Source organism: Stegodyphus dumicola, chromosome 10 (genome assembly GCF_044657685.1).
Source record: "Stegodyphus dumicola isolate Sdum_Otavi_A_Nest chromosome 10, ASM4465768v1".
NCBI lineage: Eukaryota > Metazoa > Arthropoda > Arachnida > Araneae > Eresidae > Stegodyphus > Stegodyphus dumicola.
The window spans coordinates 168,180,052-168,194,762 of NC_140777.1; the positions used below are offsets into that span (position 1 = coordinate 168,180,052).

Here is a 14,711-nt window from a genome sequence, read left to right on the forward strand (position 1 = left end):
AAGAAATTTGAAGCTAAGTGAAAAGTAAATGCTATGCTATAATTGTCCTATAATGCTGTAATTCCGGATGTTTTACCAGTAAACATATACAGTTGCTTTCATAAAGTACAAATTCCGCATAGTCTGAATAGTTCTCCTGCATTCTTCTTTAATTTATACTGCTATTCTTTAAATAATTTTAATTTTCAAAAACCATTAACTTTGATATCTTCGTAAGTGTAATGTAGGGAAATTACAGTTATATATAATTTACACCTTAATCCAAGATATTATTTTCTATTATTCAAAACATAAGAACATCAGAAAAGCCAGAACTAACTGCGAAAAGAGTTATTAAAAGTCAAACACATTTTTTCTCATAATCTTACAGAAAAGAATTTTTAAATATTGCTCTGCAACTTATTTAATTACCACAATACAACTCCGAAACAAAACGCGCTATATACTATTTACCTTGAGTAAATAAGTAAAACAATTTTTTAGTACGAAAATAATTTATCAAACATACTCATTAAAATAAGTATTTCACTGCAGCGATTTTTATAGTAGCCTTAAAATTTGTGACACACATAATTTAAATTACAAAATTAAAACCATTCGATAATTTTTTTACAAGGAACCTAAAAATCAAATTTTAATAACTTGAAATCAAGCACGGAACTTGTAGAAATTCTGATGAGTTTCTTTTATGACCTGCTTAACAAGTAACTAATTGTTAAGACTAGTTAACTAAAAAATTCTATTTGATATAATAAAGCACAACAGCTGTTCAATCCTTTAATGGCATGAAGATATATACTCTAAGATTGAAGCTATTTTCATGAATACATACAGTAATAGTGCAGCTTTTCCATTTTATTGAAGTTTCTTAACAAACTGTTCTTCAGTGTACAAGCAGTTCATCTAAGAAATGCATTTTCTTACACGATGAAATACTTCTTCAGAATCTGTGGCTGCAGCAAATGTTTACATATATAGTTCTTCATACCTAAAACCTCAAATAGTATAGAATAGGTTAGTTTACATAAGTGGATATACGCACATTGATACACAGATATTCACAACACAACACTGAAGGGCATAAAAGTGGGGCATGACTTATTTTTAATAGTAATAAATTATATACCGCTTAGTAAAATCCTATTGTAATATTAATTCAAGAAGAATTTTTTGCCTGATGTTAGGAATAAACGCATTCTAATAGAAATTCTAGTATCCGTAATAAGCCCTCATAATTTTTCTTAGAATAACTCAAAGAATCCGCCCGCTTTAGGAATCAATTGAATAAGAGGTGTCTGTATTTAGCTAATTAAGTTAGCTGAAAGAACTAAGCTATAAATTTAAAAAATATTTGTTTATTATATATATATATGTATATTTAGCACGTAATAGTAATATTATTTTCCATCAGAGGTCCTGTCAAAAAATTTTGATTTATCACCAGTTAAGAATTATTCCTGATGTAAATAACAATAGCTTACCCTCAAGATTTATAACCACATAGATTACTTATACTTTTGATTATAGAAATAATCTTTTAAAACTTTTAAATCTTATGTAAAGTAAATAACTTTTAATGATTCTGTCATTAATTGTTAAAAAGCTCAATTGTTCGAATGATTTTAATTCAAAATTCAAAAAATTTCATTTAAATATCAGTAAAGTTTTTGAAATTATTTGCTTCAAATAATTTATTATCACTTTTAACTTCTGCTTTCAACGTTATTTAAGAAATGTTCGCTTTTATCACTTTTTGCGTAAAGTAACTTAAAGTTGGTAATATATTTTGCTCCAGTTATGTAAAGTAAATAATTTCCACTGATTCTGTCATTAATTGTTAGGATTCTCAATTGTTTGAATGATTTTTAATTTGAAAATTCTTAAATTTCGTTTAAATATCAGTAATTTTTTTAATTATTTGCTTCAAATAACGTAATATCACTTTGAACGTTTTTTGAGAAATTTTCGATTTTCTCCCTTTTTGCATAAAGTAACTTTAAAGTTGGTAATATATTTTGCTCCAGTTCTTTTTTCCCATATTGTAGTGCATGTTATTAAATATTTTTCACATCATTAGTAAAAAAAATACATTTAAGGGTAAAAAATATCAGCATCATTTTGCTTTTATAAGTATTTATCATCAGATATTATTAATAAATCCTATTTATAAAATTACACATTATGAGCAAAAACTTTAAAAGCTAGTGCAAAAATTATATATATGTATGTGGAAGTCTTTTTTCAAGACTTAGAATGTAACATACATTTTAAGTTATATCTTTGTACATTTAATCAATTAATTATAATTCTTAAAGAATTTTTACAAGCAAAAAAGCTGGTTTGTGTTACTTAAACAAAAATCGCTTCGTAAGCGTATTTTTAAGGACTTATTTACAATTAAAATGCATTACAGTGAATACTTCTAGAAATCTAATATTAAAATTTCGATAAGCTAATAATTAATTTTAATGCTTTTTTAAATTATGTGAATTTATTATAAATAGGTAGCAATCTATTTTATGATCAAATGGAATAATCATTTTGTACTTCTGAGTCATCATCACTTTGTCTTTTAATTCAAATAAAAAAACAAAAGGTTGTTCAAACAAGAAAAACAAACAACAACAAAAGTTTATTTAAATATGAAAACAAAAGTTTTTTCAAGTTAATTAAAAGACATAATTGTAAATTTTAACTTATTTTAAAGTTAGCATACACATCTTTTTTAAATTATGTAAGAAGTATAAAATAAAATTACTGTTTGAATACGGCGTTTAAGTAAACATATTACCAAAATTTTATTTCGGTATGCTTTGATGACTATTTGGCTGCTATTTTCTGAAGTGAAGTTTGAAGCGGTATGCAAAATATATTAATATGAAATTAAACACTTTTATGTTTTAGTCTGACAGTTAAGGAAAAAAAGAAGTGTTAAGCCCAGTCCATAATATCGCTGTTGCTATATGAAAGACTTCCCTAAACTTTATAATTTATTTTAACTTCGCAATTTCATTTATTAACAGGTACTGAAAAAACAAACTGCAAAAGTGGAGTACCGTGATATTACAACCACTGCCAGAAACCAAATTTGAAACAATTGTTCACTAGATGCTGGAAAAAGAAGCAAACAAAAATTACCCTTGCTTGCTTTGCTGCATACTTGCGTCGAATTTTCCAAACGCGATTTATTTTAATGCAATGGCTGTTTCCCAAATGCAGTTTATTTTAATGCAATTGTTATATTCCAAATGCAATTATTATTTTCGAAACGTAAATCTCAATAGCTAGGTATTTATTTAGATTTTCTGATCGTTTCTTCGATTGCGATATGTTAACGATTTGATAAAATATGCTAAAATTAAGTTTCCATTATTTCGCCATTTTTTCCGTTGCAATAAAAACAATTCAGTTCATCACAGAAAGAGTAACCCATTATTTCCAGTGCGAATGTGAAATTCAACAGCGTAAAAGGAAAGCGTGAACACTTTCGTAAGATAGTAGCTAGAACTCAACGTGAATATCCAAACCGTCGTCAAATCGTTCTAAAGCATATATTCAGCCAACAAAACGCATATCAGCATGTAAAAAGAAATGCAGATCAGAGTAACACAAAACAGCTTTTTTTGAAAGGTAAATTTCTGAAATTCATGTGTAATGAATATTAATTGTTTATCCGTGAATTTAAGTGAACATATTCTTTCATCTAAATCTAGTTAATCATTTTATCGATATTATATATTTCAAGTCAAAATGCTTTATCTGTGCTTGTAGACTTTAAACCTAGAATCCCATTTTAGTAAACATCCCCATTTTTCTTATATATTTATGAATTTAAATTGCATTTAGAATGTTTAAAACTCATGCGAAACAATCAAAGCGCAAATGCGTTTCTGTCGGAACGATGGGAAGACATTTTATCATATCTCGTCCTTAGACTTGGCAATTTGCCATAACAATGATTTTTTTTTTGTTTTGTTTTGTTTTGTTTTCAATCTGTACATAATTATATCATTTACTAGCCATTTTTGGTAGCATTAGACTTCTTTCATTAGGATAAAGAAACTGCGATTAGAAATAGCACTTTTACATTCTAGATTATCACTTTTTGCAGACATATTCGGTGTAAATCTATCATCTGGAATTCTTGTAAGCAATTTAGACAGTAATTCAAACTTTAGTGATGCGACAAATTGATGTTCGGTAAAAATGGTTTAGCTACAGTTCTGGCGCAAATAAATAACTTAAATGGTAAAATAGAAGAGAAGTCTATAAAGAAAAATTAAATTTTTAAACATAAAAATTACTATGAAAATTCTTACTAATATCGGAATTTTTAATTTGATTACCTATCTGAACTCCAAATTTTTTTAAATAAAAAAACTTTTAAAAATTTGTAAATAATGTAGTAAAAGAATTATAAATTTATCAAAATTTGTATAAATGAATTCAAACACTTTTTTCTGTTTATTTTTCGCCTTCGAAACCAAGGAGAGAATGTCTTTAAAACAGCAAAATCTGTCGCATTTAGGATTGAAATTTAGTCTTGGTTTAATTACATTGTGCTGTAATATAGAAATTTTAATAGCAGAATGCCATTTTTGTAGGGATAAAATTTTTATTGCTCATTTTTAAACATCTTGGTGTCCAAAATTGTCTTATGACTCTTTGAACTATATTAGCTTACACTATATTACCTTGTTAGGCGTTCATTTTAATAAAAGTTACAAGATTTCTTATAGTTCATAGACTATTATGTCTTTAGAATATTTCGGTATTTCACATAAAGCAACTGGTGCTATTGTTTAAATGATAGTAATTACATATCATGATGGGGGGAATCTTGAAAAGTGGTCATATTTTGAAATATATTTGCTTCAGGCTGTTATCCGCATTTCCGACAGATGTGTTTATTTTTATTCATATTAAAAACTTATAATTTTTTTTCTTTTTCAGGAATGCGGGTTTCATTCAGCACATAGCAAAATTACGTATTCTAAACATCATCATTTTTAAAATAAAGTTCGAAAAAAATTAGAGTAATATGAAAAATTCTTTCTAAAATACTACAAGTATATAACTGAAGGAAAAAGAATTTTACATTTCTTACCATTAACACTGTAGAATATATAGAACTTCAGTAATATTAGTACAGATCAGATGTAGCAACATGTCTGGTTCAATAATGAGATCTTAAAGTGACTTCACTTTACTTCATTCAAAGCATATTACTAAATAATGAAACATTTCAGTACATTCTATGTAACAGATCGTACTGAAAATAATATCATAGAGCTTGGTTTTACATTACTTTTCGTTCACGTTTATTTTTATGCCTAATAAATTTACTTTTGCTTTTACTGAACTGTTATAATTGCTTCGTCGCTTATGAAAGTAAGCTAATTATAACAAAATGTATTCTAATTACGAAGTTGCTGTGGCAGAATATATTCTGTTATGGCCAATGGATGACATAAAATTTCACGAATACTGTAATAATTTTGATTCAAATGCCATTTAATATGATGACCTTGATTATATGGCCTCTCAAATATAAAATTATGTGAACCATTGAAAATCGTTTAATAGTGCAAGTTTTCATAGAATTTCATTCATATATGTAGTATAAATTAAATAACTGTTTAATGTAAAGCTATTAAAGAAATATGAATTATAATGAATGATTAACTTTTTTACAACATATTGAATAAAATATGGACCAACTGTTTCTGAAATATTATTATAAATCCCAAACTATTCATGTTTTCACTGGCAACATGCTTTTTACATAAAATGTATACCGATTTTCTTGCTTAAATGCAAAATTTATTTAAATATTACCCAAGGACATGTGTGGTATGTAATATAAGGATAGGAAAATTCAAACAGAAGTGAAGTGACGCAAAAAATTTCAAGAACTTTAAGTATTGTAATAATATATTTTAATTTTTAATTAACGTATTCGGATATTTATAAAGTTTACATTTATCATTTTATAAATACTTATATTGATTGTGCATCTCCTGCGGAAAAAAAATTTCCGAGAGCATTATTAATAAAGTTTTAATATCTTGAAAGTGAGAAAGAGTAGATTATATCTTACTTTTAGAAGTCTCAGGTAGCTTTAAAGTTAAATATATCTTTATATAACTTTGTTAATATAAATATAACTTTGTTGCCAGTGTAAACATTTCATGATAAGCAACATTGACTCATCTGTAATTTTGTATTTATAGAATACTTTTATTTTAATTTTATTTTAATTGCATGCATGTTAATTTAATTTTTTAAATTATTTTACATTTATATATTAATTTCAGTACTCAAAAAAAGGTGCTACTTTGGTAGACGGTTGCACGGATTTTTGGCGATTTACATTGGCGCAATTGTTGGCGCGGTTTTTACAATCGTCAGCCATCTTGAAAAATGCTGTTTTTACGTATTTTACGCATATAGTAAAGTATTCGAAATTTCAAAAAAATAAATATCGTTAAAAATAACGGATTAATTTTTTGTTGAAAACGTTGCTTTTTAAGATGGCTGGCAAATGTAAATAAACACATTTACTAAGAGTGTAAAATGCTAAAGTAAGATTAAATTATTACTTTCATATAATAGAATAAAAACGCCGCTATAAAAACATTGCGCCAACGTTTAACTGGATTAAAATATTACTTAAATAGAATATCAAATTAAAAACATCATACCAACGTTTAAAAGAATTAAAATATTATTTAAATTCAAATACTTTAAAATAAGTTTTATAGGATTTAATTCATTAACATTAAAACATATGTGGCAATAAATATCTCAGGAATTTTTGAAAACATTGTATTAATTTTTTAATAAAAATTGAAGTATTCAATTAAAAAGTAAAAGAAAATTATGTACTTACATTCTTTTTAAGTATTTTACCGGTTAAAATTCCATAATCGGGGTGAGCGCCAAGCTTGGCGAGAGTTTTTTATTTGGCGCGATTTTAATTTGGTTGTGGTTTCCGGCTGTATGTTTTCTTGTGGCAAACCTAGAGCTTTATCTCGGTAACTGTAAGAGCGCGAATTTAGTGTAGCCAGATTTTTTTTTTAATTTAATTTTGAAATACTGTGTTTGTGTTTAAAAGTTTTACTGTTTAATATTATTGTTATATATATGTTTAATATTATATTTATATATATATTTGCAGAAGGTTAAGCTGTTGTTGGTGGGAGAATGTTGGATTTCATATGACATGAAGTTTATAATTTATGAATATTTTCATTTAATTTTATTTTGTAATTTTTTTTTTTTTTTTTTTTTTTTTTTTTAAGTTTTGTTTTTTGCATGTGGTAATCGAAAGATATGGAATATTTAAAGCTTTGAACGAAAGTTGTTTAGTCTGTTGAATTCCACGACGATAGTAACTTGAATATTTTAGATAGTTTATGATGCTGAATACGCATAATTTACTATTCTGTTTACGTTTAAAACTGACTTCGCAGTGCTCTGATCTGATAAGTGATCATTCTACTATTTTATTATGAATTACATATATATACGACTATGCTTTTACTTTCAAAGCTGTTGGACTTTGTTTTACTCATCTACTGTTTTATCATCTGATTTTACTATTCTGTTTACGTAAAATAACGGCGTTTCACTACTGCAAAACTTAAAAGTTATTATTCTGTTTACGTTTAAAAATCACATGTTAGTGCTTTCATTTAGTGCGCCTAAAAAATTCGCCAAATTTTAAAGGCCAAAATAGTTTGGCGCCAACTTACCCTGCTTATGGAATTTTAGTCATTTTACCTGTCGTATATTGATAAGTGCCACAAAAAAACGATCTTCTAATGATCTTCATCTGTGATCCACATCTCTCGCACTTCATTAAAAAAGCAAATTAGCGAGGTTTCCTCCAAAAATTTGAAATAAATTTCCTCTGACGCTTGTAACAATTTATAAATAAATCTTTGATTAGGAAAGCCAGGTTGGCCAAAATAAGGTCTCAAAAGGCAATTTTTTTATTCCGATACCAATAATTCTTGGTAATTATCAATAACAACATTCATCTTTGAAACGGACATATCCATTCCATTTGAAATCTGAGGAATTCGAAGAGATGAATAATAAAATTTTAAATGGCGCGGTAATGCACAAATATTCAGTAACCAATGAGGAAGCTGATTACATCACGCACTGAATTAAAATTATTTAAATAATCATTCATAATAAAATCATTTTTAAAAAATGCAAAAATAAATTGCATTTTAATATTTAACAGCCATAAATAATGTTTTAAACATGAGATTAAATTTATAGATATTAATAAAACCAATTACTTTTTAAGTAAGGTGATTACATCATCCAGAACATAAAATTATATAAAATATCATAAACAACAAAATTTTTATTTCCAATAAAAATGCAAAATTAAATTGATTTTTAATATTTAGAAGCCATAAATAATATTTAAAACACTTAATTTATGCATAATAAAATGCATTATTTTTTAAATAAAATTACAACAAAGTATCGGTTACCATAAATAACTTGTCCAGCAATGGGCTTACCATAAGTCGTATCGCTCGCCAAAAAATATCGCAAAAGTCCGTGCAACCGTCTACCAAAGTAGCACCCAAAAATTCTTTTGAAATGCAATTTAAGTAATACTGCATATAAAATATTAAAGTACTGAATCATTAATGATTTTATCGAACATAATTACTCTTTTTTTTTCGTAAACTTAATAATAGTAGTATATTCACTGCATTAATCAACTTATTTAATCACAGATGAGTCTTTGCATGCTTGAAAATGTATTTATATATCTATGTATTTTGTTCTGAGAAGTGGTTATTTATGTGAAGGTATTTTAATAAAATATGTACAGATTGTTCTAGTTATGTTTGTTGTAAAAATGATAAATGTGCACATGTTTGTTGTCGATATTCTCATTGTCTTTTGGAGTATATCTTTGCTAACTATAGCTCTTGCATGATATTAACTACATTAATTGAAATTCTATAATGGAGGAAATGTATTTTTACATAAAATTAATTCAAAATGAGATTAGATTTTAGGATATATTCGCACTAATGATATGGAATCACTGAGCGTAGCCATTTCCTTTAAAGCCATAAATTTTGGAAAATGCCAGGCAGTCTTTTGAACTTGCAGAACAATCAGTCTGCGCGTTGAAAATACATAAAACTTGCAAAAAGAACTTTTTTCATTATTGTTTAAATAATATGATTCAAAAAGTGAACTAAATAATCTTATATACAACATTAAAATCGCAATATTAATACTGAATACATGGTAAATTTACGCCTCTTCATTTGTTCAAACAAATCATCACAAAACTCGATTGACTCGCCTAGATCCAATCAATAGCGATTTTAAATTATTACTTGCAGCTCTCTAACGCTTTGTGTTCCTTTATTTAACTGGCTCCAATTATCTGATGTTAATCTTTCAAAAAGAAATAAGATTCTCAAACTACATCTAATTATTAATAGACATATTCTTCCAAATGCACTATAGCTTAAGAACATGCTCTTTCGAAAAAATAGATATTTTATATTTCTGTGAAATTTTAGTTTTTAGATTATAATGCATGCTAAATTTGCATCATTTCCTTCTAAAAAAAATAATTCTTTTAGATATTTGCATTGATAGAATAATCTCTATAATATTCATTCAGCAACGATTCAAATTTAAAATACTCACCATGCACAGATTTCCACAACGCTATAAGGATCAACGGGCAAGAAAATTTGTGTATTATATTAGAAAAAATTTTAATATTCTGTAGGTCAGTCTGATCGATTTCCATTAATGCGAAAATATCAATAATATAACCTCTTTGCAATCCAAAAGAATCCATTATAAGAATTTGAAATTTCATCATGTTATACTGAGTTTTCATACATATCCTGGTACCGTAATATGATGGTGTACCTCTAGTTCCAGTTTAAATATTCTTATTTCATATGTTACTTCGAATATTTTTTTTTAATGTGACTTTTAAAATTATCGTTATTTTCTTTATATTAAAATAATAATAACTCTTATATAAATAAAATTATCACAATATTTTATTCGGTTTTTATTGTTACAGTAAACTCTTCCCCCCCCCAATGAATTCTAAATGAATGTGATCTGTACAAAGAATGTAATTATTTTCTTTTAATAGCTATGTAAAATAATGCCTTGTTCTTATAATTATATGATTTTTCTAACGTGTTCTACTGTTTCGGAATGAAAAAAGTTATAAACTGTCAATTGTTATGTTAATCTACCAATTTAACATATCTTTCTCTCAAGAGTGAAACATTCCAAAGCAATACGATACTATATCATCTAGTTAAAAAATTACCACAATAAAAGTGGTTCTTTTATTTAAATGATGTCTGAAGAAACATTCCTGAGTAATATTTCAAACTTCAAAGATTATTACGCATTACTCAATTTCATTGAGACTGGAATTTTTTGCAATTGTAGTCATCAAAAGTTTTGCATAAAATAGAACACCTGATAAGAAACGTTTAAACAGAAAAGTTACTTTCTCATGCTTGTTATACATTTAATTTTAAGTTGCTATTTTAAGACTGTTCTCTCTTTTTTTTTTTTTTTTTTTTTTTTTTAATGATTCTAATGCCCGTGCAGCGTAACTTAATTTCATTAATTAATTACGTAATTTAAAATAATTTGAAAGTTTTTTTTAATAATTTCAATTTTTTTATATTATACCAACATCATACAAGCACTGAAGTATTTTAAGAATTACCTAATATCGAAAGTATATCTTATTTTATTTTCACAGGAAAATGGAATAAAAATTAAATTTATTTGTTTTCAAGCTAGTAATTATTCTTCGTTTGTTTTCAGTTGATGTAAAATACAATGCATTTCTATTATTTAGATGGTAGATATTAAGACATGTAAAACTGTATCTCAATGAATAAAACATTACTTACATGAAAAAAAAATGCATCAATGTATTCAGAACATTGCAAGTTTAAAAATTCAAATATTTTTCTCACTTTTATAGTTATTGTTAATTTAAAGCATTTTTGAAGAATGAAAAAGTGCTGTTGGAAAATAAATTAAGCTGCCAGTTTTCTTTAAAATTATCTGAATACATAAAAAAATTTATGAAAAAGTGGACTTTCTTCGAAAATACATTTTCAAACAAATGTTTTTTGCATTAAGGTATCAAAACAAAAAAACTATGTAAAAGATAAAGATAGTTAAATTACAACTGAGCCTGGTTTATATATGCCTACTAAGGCAATTAGTACAAAATAAGCATTCTATACAAAAGTATAGTACAATATAAGCATTCAAATAACCACATTGTCCCTAGAGAAATGGCACTGCAGAAACAAAGCATCATTTTTATCACATGCATTTTTAAGTAAAATATAATTTAAATTTTTTAATTACTTATAATGATTAAGAAAGACTTACAAAAGTACCTCCATTTAGTTATTTTTTAACGTAGATTTCTTTACATTTTATGCTTCTTCTATTGAGTATAATTATAAAAAGAAAATTCTAATTCTGGATAAAAGAATAGTTGCAATTAAATTTTTAACTCTGAAAAATATTGTTTTTAACAGTTCCAAAATGTTTAACAATATGCAACTAAATGAACTAAAGTTACATGGTATATCGAGAATTATTTTTTACTGAAATTATTTAATAAATACAGTGCGCATAATAATATTCGAAAAAGAAATAAGCATTAAAATGTGCTTCAGACGCGTAATTATGGAAAAAAATTGGGACAAATATATTAATCAATGAACATCTAATAAAAAACTTCTTTGAGTTTACAAATAAGTTTACAATTAATAATAATATGCCAATCAGTTTTGTTGTTGACATTATTTTTAACATGTTTACTTATTTATAGTTTGATTCAGTATTCATTGTAATAAATTACACTGCTAGATTGTAAATATTCAATCACAAAATACGCCTGGTAGCTCGGAAAATGAAATTTATTTTTTAAAGCACATATAACGTGTAAGTGAAATTTAATAATTTCTGCCTTTACACATAGCTGCGAGTATAAAGTGAAAAAGAATGTTTCTTCAAAAGAACAGGTGAAAACATTTTCTCAAAGTTTTACTTCCCTATATATTATACCTTGTAAAATATTTCTCCCTTTCCAGTTGACTTATCCTTTCAGTGTGTTTTCCCCAAAAAATATATGTAAATTACAAATAATCAAAGTATAACTTTCAATACTTTGCTTCGAATTCTATGCAAAATAAAACCTTATTCAATTTTCTAAGTGTGTACAACTTTTTTGTTAAAGCTTACTTTCACTTTCTCAAGACAACTGCAGTTTCAAACTCATTAAATATTTTTATCAAGAGTATTTCTTCCAAAATAATCTTAGATTTTTTTATCTGAAATTTTCATAGAACTATTCGTTTCTCTAATCAAAACTATCAAAAATTATAATAAATTCAACACAGAATTAAGTAATACTTTAAAAATATTTTCTAAGTATTAAAGAATATACGAAAAGAAATAGCGTTTGAAAATAGAGTGACTCATATTTGCTTTTGAGCACTTATGTATTTGAAAATATCAGCTGCTAAATATTAGTCAAATCACTTTTTCTTTCACTTACACTGTTGATCATCTATTCTTAAAACCTGCTTGTTTTGACAAACTTTTTTGGTAAAACATAGTTTATTCAAAACTTTATGAAAATGAACTCGCATGAGTATTTGTACACATCGAATAAACAGTTTATATACAATAAAAACAAGAAAATAACAGTATACTTAATATTTTGCTGGCTATCCTTTAGCTAAAGTTACATTTTCATACACTTTTTGATGGATATAGGTTTCACAGGATTTAAGTTCAAAAAATATGGAGAAGTTGTGATAACTTCATTTGGTTTAGTTTATTTGGTTATGACCAAGTATTCGAGGGCTATCTGCCTAAGGAGAAGAATGCCTTCATGGAGGACTTTCTAAGGGAAACTTGCTGGTATACACGTTACACATAGGGAAAAACACGAAAAGGGTCATGCAGCCAGCATGTTCACGGGATTCAAACCTCGGACCGAACTACCAGTGTTCAACGACTTTACAATTCGGCCGCTGATGAGTCTGATAACTTCAGGACAGTTGTACAATAATGGCCGTATACATATACTAACGGCCAACGACTGCGAACAGAAGTGTTTTAAATGAAGAAAACAGAAGTGTTTTAAACGGGGGAAAAAATCCATCCTTCAAAACTAGTTGAAAATGAGAACAAAAATTCCATATTTTTACTTCTAATTACAGAAGTGTTTAAACGAAGAAAGTATCGATCCTTCGAAACAAGTTGAAAAGCCATCAAAACTACAGATTTTGAAATTAAATATTCTGGTCAATTTTGGTCGTGCAGAAGTCACACTTCTTAAAATTCTGTTTTTCATAACGAGCATAAAACTTTCCCCAATTCAGATATAGGAACTGTGGCACTGCACTGAAAGTTAAATTTCGTTATTTGTCGAAAAACATTACTTTTTTTAATTTGAAATTGCTAAAACATGAAATTTCGTCATTAATTAATTAAAATTAAAAATTCGTCATTTCAAGCACTTATGCAGTTGGAAGTGTATGTCTACGACCAACGATTACGAAAATAAAGGTCGGGTAATGTGAGGGTGGACTCGTACAGCTCTTCACAATATCATAGAGTACAATCAGTACTTACACTTCAAACTACTAAGAATGTTAAACACAACTGAATGCAAAGCGCATCTAAACGACTATTAAAGAGCGATTATATTCAGCTCTGAACTAACAACTGAGAGCAGATGCTGTCTCCGGTCCTATACAGTTTTCCCCCGCTGCCAAGCCATCTTTAGTAAATTTCATTTGTCGAAATTACTGGAAGGCATATTCGGTTAAAATTACATCTGAGGCCTGGATATAATTACATCTAAGGCCTGGATATTGCGTATAGTAATCAATTTCATTTATTCAATTACAGTTACACAATTACAACACCTATTGCAGTTATACAGTGACCGAACAATAATGTCGCCAATTTCGGCGATTTTTGCGATTTCTCTCTAAATTTGGCGACAAAAATTAGTCACCAAAACCCTCGCCAGTTTAACGAGATAAAAAGTTACTCAATGTTAAATAGAGTTGACCTTGTATTCTTACTTTTCCGATAAGCTTCGCTTCTTTAGATTTTCAAAATTCGTAACGTTGTCTCCTTTCCAAAGACTGCATATCCCGGGCAGTACAATCCCTGGACAGGAAGCCATACTTAAAAATAAAAAAAAAAAGTTAATGCAATACTAAAACGTAAGTTTAAATAAAAATATAAACTAAATCAATATTAAACTCATGAATTTACAAATTTGTATACATATAGGACCATGGTCTCAATACACTATTTACATCATATACACATTGCGGACTACATACTGTGGCCAAAGTAAAGGCCAGCCTATCGTAATGAATGATTTTAGGCTTAGAGTTTGATGACTTACGGATCCGAACCACTATATCTTTCAGCCTGTTTAGAACTGTGTAAGGACCGTGCCACGGTGACTGTAATTTAGGAAAGAGTCCTTTCCGTCAAATCGAATTCCATAGCCACACCTTGTCACCTTCACTTTATAGCTCTCTTGTCGTACCAGGCTTTCATCTTCTCCGTCACCAAGTTGACTAGCTCTCGTGCAAAACTGTGCATAACTTCAA

At 27.4% G+C, this 14,711-nt stretch overlaps 1 long non-coding RNA gene across 1 annotated transcript; it reads right to left on the bottom strand.

Annotated features, from left to right (window-relative positions):
- Nucleotides 1-761: 761 nt before the first annotated feature.
- LOC118197602 (uncharacterized) lies at nt 762-14,344 on the bottom strand. Its single transcript, XR_004759625.2, has 2 exons — nt 14,169-14,344; nt 762-995 (listed from the first exon to the last, which is right to left on the bottom strand). It is a non-coding gene; the product is annotated as an uncharacterized LOC118197602 (long non-coding RNA).
- Nucleotides 14,345-14,711: the final 367 nt, after the last annotated feature.